Source organism: Homarus americanus, unplaced genomic scaffold (assembly GCF_018991925.1).
Source record: "Homarus americanus isolate GMGI-L3 unplaced genomic scaffold, GMGI_Hamer_2.0 scaffold40856, whole genome shotgun sequence".
NCBI lineage: Eukaryota > Metazoa > Arthropoda > Malacostraca > Decapoda > Nephropidae > Homarus > Homarus americanus.
The window spans coordinates 6,794,384-6,806,716 of record NW_024734615.1 but is presented as its reverse complement, the minus strand read 5'-3'; positions in this window follow the sequence as shown (position 1 = coordinate 6,806,716).

The following is a 12,333-nucleotide window of genomic DNA, read 5'->3' as shown; positions in this document are numbered from 1 at the left end:
TTTAAAGGGAATTACAAACGAAAATTTTGTGTCAGTACACAGCGCGATCACTAACGTTGGGACTCGAAAACATGTATTTTGAAAATTATATTATACGACTGCGGCGGTCGTATGTCCGGTTTGTCATAAGTCGAGGAGTGTGTGTGTGTATATATATATATATATATATGCAAGTAAATCACTGTAGGTGCGCGTGATCTAGGTATATGCTGATAACCACAAGGAAAGAAGAAAACACGAAGTTCCCAAGCGCTTTCGTGTAATTCACATCTTCAGGGGTGAGTACAGACTAGAGAGAGTAATACAAATCAAGGTGTATATATACAGAGGAGGGTGAGACCAGGTCCACAATGGTCAGGTATTAGGTAATGACCCTACTAATCTTTAAATAGCACACAACGGTTGGTGGTCAGGTCAGATGGTCAAGTGACCCGGCCTTCTCACCTGATCACAAATCTTCTTAATTACAAAATTGTCCAGCTTGTACATGCCGTTACTCAAATTCATGTTGAATGCTTCAGTATGTTTAATAAGACTAGATTCTATGATGTTCCTACTATCAATTGAATTACATGGTAATATTGAGGAGGCATTATCCCAGTCAATGCAATGCTTGTTATCCCTCAAATGAACAAACAGAGCATTGGATTCCTGGCCTGTCCTAACACTGTATTTGTGTTGTTTAATTCTAGTTGCAAAGGAATGTAATATGTTTTACTTAGGCCAGACAGGTAAAGATCTTGCAACTAGAATTAAACAACACAAATACAGTGTTAGGACAGGCCAGGAATCCAATGCTCTGTTTGTTCATTTGAGGGATAACAAGCATTGCATTGACTAGGATAATGCCTCCTCAATATTACCATGTAATTCAATTGATAGTAGGAACATCATAAAGAATCAGTCTTTAAACATACCGAGCATTCAACATGAATTTGAGTAACGGCATGTACAAGCTGGACAATTTTGTAATTAAGAAGATTTGTGATCAGGTGAGAAGGCCGGGTCACTTGACCATTTGACCTGACCACCAACCGTTGTGTGCTATTTAAAGATTAGTAGGGTCATTACCTAATACCTGACCATTGTGGACCTGGTCTCACCCTCCTCTGTATATATACACCTTGATTTGTATTACTCTCTTTAGTCTGTACTCACCCCTGAAGATGTGAATTACACGAAAGCGCTTGGGAACTTCGTGTTTTCTTCTTTCCTTGTGGTTATCAGCATATATATATATATATATATATATATATATATATATATATATATATATATATATATATATATATATATATATATATATATATATATATATATATATATATATATATATATACAGTATATATATATATATACAGTATATATATATATATACGAAATATATATATATATATATATATATACAGTATATATATATATATATATATATATATATATATATATATATATATATATATATATATATATATATATATATATATATATATATATATATATATATATATATATATATATATATATATATATATACAGTGGTACCCCGATTTACGCAGTCAATTGAACCCACAGGGTACCGCGGAAAGTGAAATCCGCATAAAGTGAACAACAGAACATATGGGATTAATTCCAATAGAGACTGGCCCGACCCCCAAACTCCACTTTTTGACACACAAAGCTATGTTGTAGTAAAAATATTATCTTAACTTTATGATGGTATGCACACACAATCAATGTAGAAGAGGTTAGGTTAGGAAAAATAAAGGTTAAGTTAGGAAAAATAAAGGTTAGGTTAGGAAAACTAAAGGTTAGGTTTATCACTTACGTTAGTAGAAGAGATGGGTCGGCATACGGGGATGGAGGCTGGTTCCGAGGCAGAGGGCAGATTACTGGCCCTCAGGTGAATCACCATCACTATCCGTCATAGTTGTCAGGGCCTCCCTGACAAATCCCTCAAAGTCACCTTCACTGTCACTATCACTGGCTCGGACTGGCTGTGGTGGGTTGCGGGCGAGGAACTCGGTAATGCTTTTTTGACGGCTAGTGTTGATGTTGTCTTGATACACCTTGATGTATGGCTCCATAGCCTGCACCAGCCGGGTATGGAAGACTTCATAGCGGTCATCGTCATGGTCTTTGGAAAGGAAGAGCTTCAATTTCTCTGCACACTCGATGGCACCCTTAATATTACTATGCGTTAACTTGTGTTCTGGGATTGATGCACCATCTTACTCTTCACTGACGTGATCATCTTCCAACATCTCGTCGGCACTCATTTCAGGATCTCTGATCACCTCCAGGATGTCTTCGTTGGTGGTCTCGGAGAAGCCTTCAGCTGTAATACTGTGCGCAGCTTCTCTTGCAAGGTCCAATGCCACTGTCACAGACTGAAACTCACCAGTCACAGGTTGACTCCGCCTCTCACCTGGTATACCATGCAACATATGCCTCCATGGGTGACGAATCGTAGCTATAGACAGCTGATCCCATGCCTCCACCAAGAAGTCCACAGCTTGTTTGACGTTAAATTTTGTCCAAAACTGTTTGATGAGAACTTCTTGATTCACCACCTGTTGTTCCATGTCCTCGTCCTTGTCGCTTTTGCTCTCGCTATCAGTGTCACCCAGGTTACGCAACTCATCCTTGGTGTTGGTACAGTCGTTCAGGAGCTTAAATTTTTTTGCAGAGTATGAAGCTTTCACATTGCAGATCAACTCCTGGTCCATGGGCTGGATTAATGACGTAGTGTTGGGAGGAAGGAAGACCACTTTTATGTCGGGGTGACGATCCATAAGTAGTGGCGAGTGTCCTGGTGCGTTGTCAAGGAGCAACAGAAAGTTGAATGGAACATTCTGTTGCTCGCAGAATTTCTTCATGTCGGGAACGAAACAGTTATCAAACCAGGAGAGTGACAGAGCAGAGAACATCCACGCCTTACGTGCGGTCAGCCAGTAGACATTAATCTTGCTCATGTCCACGTTCTTGGAGGCGTGCGGCTTGCGGGCTGTGTGAATCACCGATAACTTGGGTTTACAGGTACCGGAGGCATTGGTAGTAAAGAGGACGGTAATGCGCTCCTTTTGCAACTTCCGGCCCCGAATCTTGCTGGCAGACTGGACAACGAAGGTCTTGGTAGGTGGCTTTTTCCAAAAGAGACCGGATTCGTCCATGTTGAACACCTGGTCGTCGGTGTACTGCCCTTCCTCCATAACCTCACGTAAGAACGGAGGAAAATCTCTAGCCGCCGTACGGTCAGCACTCGCTTCTTCACCACCAATGTTGATGTTGGTGATCTTGTTCCCCTTCTTAAACCTATGCAGCCAACCAGAGGAAGCATTGAAGGGTTTGGGCTCTGCAATTCCCATCTTACGTGACACTGCTGCGTACAGTTCACGGGCGTACTCTTGAACGGATCGCGTGTCCACCGCCATGTTGCGTCGCGCCTGACGAATCAAGTGACTCACCAGCAAATTTTCCACCTTTAGCAGCACCTTGTTCTGGCAGTACTTGATCATTGAAGCACCTGCAGACTTTGTGATTCTCATGTGTTCTTTGATCTTGGCTGCATCCTTCTTAATAGTACGAATCGTAGATTCGTTGACTCCATGCTGGCACACGAGATCAGCTTGACGTGTTCCTTTCTCCAAATCTTGAATTATCTGGTATTTCACTTCGTAGCTTAGGGAACGTCATATCTTCTTTGGCTTAGGGCGGCTGGGTCCAGGTAAGGAAAGGTTTCTCTCTGGTGGCGGTGGTCCGGCGGAAGCCATTTCACAGAACAATGGATGCACGTATACACGGTGTGGCCTGGAGGGATGAAACTGCCGCGGTTAGGTCAAGTGTCGTCTTTCCTCCCTCCCTCCCGCGGGTGGACACGTCATATTACTTTAAACCAATTACAGCTAGCAGCGGAGGGAGGTAAGGATGCATGGCCCAATCACAGTCCGATACGTAATATAACATCACTGATAACGCAACAGAGACATGCACTGTGCAACCTTACCGCGCGGCTTGCCCAGGCGGGAGCAGGCGGGAGGGTCGAATCTAAAAATAGCGTCGAGCCAGACACTCTGCGCGTATATGGGAAGATGCAGAAAGTGAAAGTCGGTTCTGGCGAGGCACCGCGTAAATGAGAAATCGCGGAAAGTGAAACCGCGTAAAGCGGGGTAATAATGTGTGTGTGTGTGTGTGTGTGTATATATATATATATATATATATATATATATATATATATATATATATATATATATATATATATATATATATATATATATATATATATATATATATATATATATACTATATACACACACGAATGAGTTCTGTTCCCTGGGATGTTCATAAGTCAGATTTGTACGTAAGTCGGAACACATGCTATATCATACTGTACTTACAGAACAATGTTTAAAATCCCACTATATCATAGCCTAAAATCACTAAAGACAAAAGAAGAAATAGATTAACAAAATACAGTAAATGAAAATAAAAAATAAGTCATCAGGTAATTAAATACAGTACTGTACTGTAAATTTCAAGTTTAACCTCATTCGTATCGGCGGGTGTTCATAAGTCGGGGAACCCTCTGTATATCACACACACACACACACACACCTTTGAAAATCAGGATATCACATGAATATGGAGAATTTTTAATCTCCAATATTTTACTGTACATTTTTGTAAAATATTGGCCAAATAACATGCACACCTCACTACAGTAATTAGGAATGTGAATAATATTTTCAGTCTCAAACATCTTAGTAATAATGACAGCAGACAACACTGAGTCTTAAAATTACCAGGTGATTGATTTTATGTTAGTTTCAATAAGACTCATTGCTGGGGGCACACAGGAAAGTCCAGGCTGGATGGACCAACGTATGGCTAGCCATGACACTGGTATATACAGTATATACTGTATGTATATAGTTCAGGTCAAGTGTTATAAGTTAAGATGTTTGTTAGGAGGCTGTACTCTTAGTACAGCCCTGGTCAGATCAGTTGAATGGGTAATAATCTACTGCTTTACAACCCTAGTTTATGGAAATTGAATATCCTGCTCACCGAGTGAGAGTATAGTATCATGTTTTGTTTTTTAATACTGTCATTTACTTGTACCTAATTAGAATAATTATCAAATGTCTATAAAGGTCAAAAGGCTTCCTAAAAAATACATAATGATTTATGCTGCAATACTATACATTGATTGTTATGTGGGCACTTGGTTCATATCAAATTTCACATTTTAATACCAATGAATAATTTTAAAAATGGTGTAAATTCTGAAACAAACACAAGTAACAAGTCATTGTTAAATGAAGAACTTATTATGAGTAAGATTATAATGTTGGTGGAATTCCTGTTGCACTGATTTCCAAAATAATAGTAGCGTAATACCATATATTCCACTGTATGGTCTTTTTGTTAGTCCAGGCTTTTGAATATAAAAAATCACAAACTTCTTATTGTGGTCAGACACATGCTGCTACTACTCCTACTAATTTGCTGTCACTCAGAATCAAGCATGACAATCATCTAGCTATGATACAAAGATCTGCGTTATTAAAGATGTCACCTTCGTTGGTGAGCTCTGAGGTGATTCGAGAGGCTGATACGGAACCGGCAGGTCCGTCCACAGATTTTGCATGTGTGAAGGGCTACATCTAGTGCGGGAGGGGGCAGCGTCTTTCCACTGGCGCTTGTCTGCCTCAGTATGCAGTCAGTCTAACTCAAAAGTATTAATCACTTTCTCGTGTGGTGCTCCTCCAAGTGTTGCAGTATGGAGTGATTGTTTCCCAGGTGAGGGGGGGTCAATTTGGTACTATTTTAGGTTTGTCTTAAAAGTATCCAAATACTTTTTCCATTGTCTGCCAGCGTTACATTTACCATTCATTAGGTGACTGTAAATTAGCTGCTTTGGCATTTTACTGTCGTCCATGAGGATAACATGGCCATTCCAACGTAGTTGTTCAAGGATAATGGTAGCCTCAATGCTCTTACAGTTGGTGTCTGAGAATACTGTACTGGCATTTGTTCACTTTTCTTCCCAGCTAACTCGGAGGATGGAATGTAAACTACGTTGGTGAAAGTTCAAAAGTGCCTTGAGGTGCATCCTGTATGTGACCTATGTCTTGCTGCCATACAGCAGGGTGGGGAGGACTACTGATCTATATACTTGCAACTTTGTAGATATTTTCAGCTCCCTACAGCTGAAGACACGAGTACAGAGTCTGCCAAAGGCCTGAGATGCACATCTGATCCGATGTTGAATCTCTTCTTCAATGTCTGCGGTGGTGGACAGGTGGGAGCCAAGATACTGAAAGTGAGTAACATTAGAGGGTAGTACCATTAACCTAGATGGATAATGGAGGTGTGGTTAAGGAAGGCAGCCATAAAAATGGAAAAAGTTCGTAATAGTACACATCTTTGTTTAACCCCTGTTGGATGGAGAAGAACTCAGACTGGGTGCCATTGTGCAGAACACTGCATAATGCCAGCATGGAGTTGCCTTACAATGGCAGTGAATTTTGGTTGGCAGCCAAAACTACTGAGGAAGGCTTTAATAAGGTTGATGAAGGCCATGTACAAGTAACGACGCTGTTCTCTGCACTTTTCATGCATCTAGCGGGCAGCAAAGATCATGTCAGTGGTGTCGTGAGATGGTCAAAGGCCACACTGAGATTTTAGGAGGAATTTTTCCACCTCGGGAAGAAATCTGTTTGGGAGGACTTGGGCGATAATCTTGCCATCTACGGACAGCAGCAAGATCCCACAGTGGTTGCCACAGTCTAACTGGTCTCCCTTTTTCTTATAAGTATATATGATGGAGGCATCTTTAAGATCTTGTAGGATTTCCACCTCCCATATATTCTCCAAGGGAGAGTGGAGACGGCAGGTAAGCAAAGGTCCTCCTGCTTTGTACACCTCAGCTGGGATTCCATCAGGCCTTGTGGGTTTGTCATTTTTCATGTTGATGGCAGTAGCTACCTCACACACACACTATATATTATATATATATATATATATATATATATATATATATATATATATATATATATATATATATATATATATATATATATATATATATATATATATATATATATATATATATATATATATACCTGTATATATAAAATATGTCTGAATTTGAATTTTGGAGGTCAGTGAGATGTTCACATAAAATACTGAAGCATAAAATTGCTTGCTTGTGATGAAGATTTAGTCCATAGATTTTTTCTAATGAATAGTTTGAGTTATTCAGCAATACAATTCTGGGTTACTTGTAGATAATTATGAAAGATGTGAAAGTGCTCATAGATTATACAGTGTTCATCTGTTGGTATGGCTTCTTACATATAAATATTAATAAGAAAACAATTTTTTAGTACCATTTCATTTTAAATAACCTGATTGCTTTTGGGAATTGAACTATTTTTCTAACCCTGTTTGTTATGCAGTAGATGTTTGTAGTGTCTTATTTGAGAAAAAATATTAAATACAGAATATCAAATGAGGTCCTTGTGTTCTTTTGTTTCCTACCTATAAAGACTTCTTGCAGAAATATTGGTTACTGCTGTAAATGAATGCCTGTACAGTGAGTTCTGCTATAACGCGTGTTTTGACAACGCGAATTGGCTCTAACGCGATTTATGAATAGAGGAAAGATATTTGTAAAATGCGAACGCTTGTTTGCTGCAATGCGATTTTTGCTTACTATTTCTCCAATTTTGTGGTATTAACTGTGAATATGGTAAAGAAGAATATCTCTAAGAAGCGTTCTGGTGATCGCATTCCCGGTGATGATCATAAAAGAAAGGCTATAACACTTGAAGAGAAGCTCGATGTTATCAACCTCAAAATCACCCTTCTCCCCCATCAAGTTACATTCATATTTTTTCAAGGTAAAGTGTTACATTTACTGTATGATTTCATTATTAGATATGAATGTAACATTTATTTAGACTGTGCTATCCTTTGTGTTAGGCTAACTACTAAATTTTTTTCAATTTCAAGTAATCTGCACCTAACCCTATTTTCTCCATAAGCCCTGTTATTTCTATTGCGCGAATTTCTATAACACGATGTTTTACAAGAACACAACTATCGCGTTGTAGCAGAACTGACTGTACTCTATTTGCTTCTGATTTCAGCCACTCAGAACTATAGTGGGAAAAGGCTTGAAAGTGATTTTTGCCCATTTTTTAAACATTCAGTACTCCAAGTCCGAAGAGCAATCCTGAACATCGGGTTATTTTCAAGTAACCCGACAAATGAATTTGTCAAACTAAAATAACAGCTTAAACTGACCTGATGTTTGGGATTCCTCTTCAGACTTGCTGCACTGAATGTTTAAAAAATGGGCATGTGTGTTTGTCAAATGTGGAGTTAATACAGCTGGAATAATATTGAATATTATCAGATAAGGATATGGTAGAGAAAACCCCAATCCTTGTGAACTGATTGTTTTCTCCTTGTCTGAGGCTTGGAAGCACCATTGGTATTGATTTCAACATCTTCAACTGGCAATAACCCAACCAAGAATGCACTTGCCCCTTACCACTGCAATTGCAGATTCAAATCTCTAGGTTAGATGTGAGAAGGGTGTAATCCAGTGTGACCATACCAAACATTGCAGGTTTCCTCTGACAGTTGCAACAGAGAACAGACTGATCAACCTGAATGTGTAACTGAGCAGAGGTAAAGAGAATAAGTAAGTTTTACAGCAATAAGAAGACTGTAAAAAATTAATGACGAGAGAAAGGGAAAAATGTGTGTATATATTTGCCATAAAATTTTGGTTACCTTACTTTAATAATTGGGAATAAGATTCAAAGAATGATATACATAGAGGTACGGAACAGTATGTGCATAACTGGAATAATTTTCACTGAATTGAGAAAAATTTCTACAAAATGAATTGAACAATTATTAAGGTCTTTTGGTGTATTGTACTGTATATATTTTCATTGTTGTCAATATCATCGTAATTAAAACCACCCATTACCAGAAAACGGTTGGAGTTGAGTGCCGTTGCATTGTCTTTCTGCTCTTTACCACTTGTCAGGCCTCAAGTACACTCTTGCCAGTAGTGGGCATGTTTGGATTTTTTAATGTATACCTGTGTCATGTGCCAAACTTTACACTTGAATAATACTGTACAGTACAATAGTAGCCCATTACCAACCGCAAGGGTTAGGTTCCTGGAAAACCCAGTGGTATGTAAATCCGCAGTTAGTAAGACTAAAGGTTTATGAGAGATAGAGGGTTAGGTTCCACAGCTGCCAATAACACTTGTCAAAAGCCTAACTAAGTTGCCCATTCCTTGGTAAAACAATACAGGTATCCCCCACATTATGGAATCCCTGGTTATGAAATTTTGCCCTTATGGAATTTTTAAATTATGACCAAAATTTGGGGCTACGGGGAAAAACTCACCCTTATGGAATTTTGGTAAACTTAAAAAAAAAAACCGATTTTTAACCGAAATTTTTACCTAAACTGTAAAACTAATTTCCTATAGATTCTCTGTGGCAGCCACAAGGTGGCTGCAGTCCCACAACAACAAAGGTTTTGGTTTGTTTGAATCTCCAGCCAATATTAAGCTGTGCCTCTCTTTCCTGGGCTGTATTACAGGTACTGTATATTGTACTGTGCAGTCTTATTCAAGATGAGTGGAAGTGGTAGCTGTGGTGCTAAGAGACCATGAAAGGGTATTATTACCTTGGAAACAAAATTAGATGTGTTAAGGAGGTATGGCCAGGGGGAGAAGCTGTGTTACATTGCCAAAACTTTGGGCATTGCTACCTCCACTGTAGGAACAATCCGTGATACCAAAGACAAAATTAGGGCTAATGCTAAAGTTGCTACTCCATTGTCAGCCTGTAGACTATATATTCATCGTAGTGATGTTATGATAAAAATGGAATGCTTATTCAGTGTGTGGATTGAGGACCAAACTGAGTAAACTGTGCCCTTTAACACCACAGTGATTCAGGAGAAGGCCAAGAGTCTGTATGCAGATTTAAGCCAGGAAGAAGGTGCTAGTTCTGAGGAAAACTGTTAAATGCCAGCAAAGGGTGCTTTGAGCATTTTAAGAAATGCTCAAACCTACACAAAATTAAGGTGGTAGGTGAAGCAGCCAGTGTTGATACTGAGGCTGCTAGTAATCATCCAGCAATACTAGAGGCAACCATTCAGGCTGATGGATACACACCACAACAAGTTCTCTTGGAAATGCATGTTTGCCAGGACATTTATTTCAACTGAGAAAACAGCTCCTAGTTTTAATGCTTCCAATGATCGTGTGACGGTTCTGATTGGGGGTAATGTTACAGGAGATTTAAATTAAAGACCTTGCCTGTGTACCACTCAGAAAATCCAAGGACTTTCAAGGACTATGCCAAATCTAGGATACCAATGATATGGCACTCCAATGGGAAAGCATGAATGACTGGTAGCCTATTCCAAGATTGGTTTACAAATTGCAGGTACAGTAAATCCAGAAACCAAAAATATATTGCCAACAAATCCTTGTCACTTCTAGATCATGTTCCCAGCCACCCAGTTAACCTTGATGACCTTTCCACTGATATCAGGGTGGAATACCTGCCTAAAAACATAACATCCTTGCTACAGCCTATGGATCAAGGTGTGATTGACAGCTTTAAGGCATACTACTAATGCAAGACTTTTAGACAGACAACTTATAGCGGCCATTGATGGTGAGGATTAGCAATCAGTCTGAGATTTCTCAAAGAAGTTTAACATCATGGATGTTGTAGAAAACATTGCCAAATCATGGGATAAGGTCAAATGTACAACTATGAATGGTGTGTGAAAGAACATCTGGCCAGAATGCATCCACAATTTCCAAGGTTTTCTCCAGGTTCAGACCTTGCATCAAGTGCAGTCGGAAATTGTAACTCTGGCAAATGGTGCAGGGCTCGATGAAGTGGATTAGTGGTTAGAGTCACACAGAGAGGATCTGTCCAACAAGGATCTTATGTAAATGATACAGGAGGATACCTGTACAGAAGTCCCCATTTACAGCCTGTGAATTGACAACAAAGGTTTTGTCCAAAGTGCTTAGTTAACTGCAAGATGTGAAGCAAACCGTTGAGACACACAAATGCAGCCTCAAGTTTGCAAGAGAATTGGAAAATTCCATGAGGGCCTATAAGGAGCTGTACACTACACTGAAAAATTGCGCTGTCAATGACAGACCACATTGAACAAGTTCTTTGCCTCAAGACCACAGCCAACAGCCCAAGAAGATGATGATGAACCACAGGGAAAGGAAGGAGTCAGCAGTGACCAAATTACATCACCTCACTTAACTCAGCATTTAACATCATTTCTGGTAAGTAAAAACCATTTTTTTTTATTATCATGTTACATCATGAATGATTACTTGTTATGTGGTTAAAGCCATTTACTAATTTCATACATGTACAGGAACTCCCCGACTTACGACGGGGTTAGGGACCAACATCCAGGTCATAAGTCGAAATGGTCGTAAGTCGGAAATGCTTAAACAACACATAGAAAATCGAAAATTTGGGTCTCTTTCTTTTCAGCACCACAAAACACTCACTTTTAAGCTTGCCAGCCATTTTAAAGTGAATTACAGATGAAAATTTTTTCTGTGTACTGACTTTGGGACTCAAAAATACATAATTTGACCACATTTTGGTACGACTGAGGCGGTCGTAAGTTCGGGTGAACGTAAGTCGAGTCGGTCGTAAGTCGGGGACTACCTGTATGTGCTTGTGTCACGTTTTTGGGCCCCAAAACATTTCCGTAGGAACGCATCTCAACTTTTTTAACGTAATTTGGCCAAGTCTTGAGTGAACCCCAAGGAGTGGTTCATGTGTTTGTGTTTTGTTAAAGTGGTATGATAACATTTATAACTTTTTGTAAGCCCCAGAAGGGGATGGCAAAGGTGATGGTGGGAGTAGTATACTACCCAATCCTTTTGATGTACAGTACAGTGTACTGTACCGAGTTCCTTTACTTCTTATTTCATATTATTCTCTCTTAGATTCTGATTTATTCATATACTTATATGTTCTTTGTAGCATTCTTTTCAATGAGTATCCTGTTTTATATAGTTATCATTCTTCAATTCTTTATTTAATATATATATATATATATATATATATATATATATATATATATATATATATATATATATATATATATATATATATATATATATATATATATATATATATATATATATATATATATATATATATATATATATATATATATATATATATATATATATATATATATATATATATATATATATATATATATATATATATC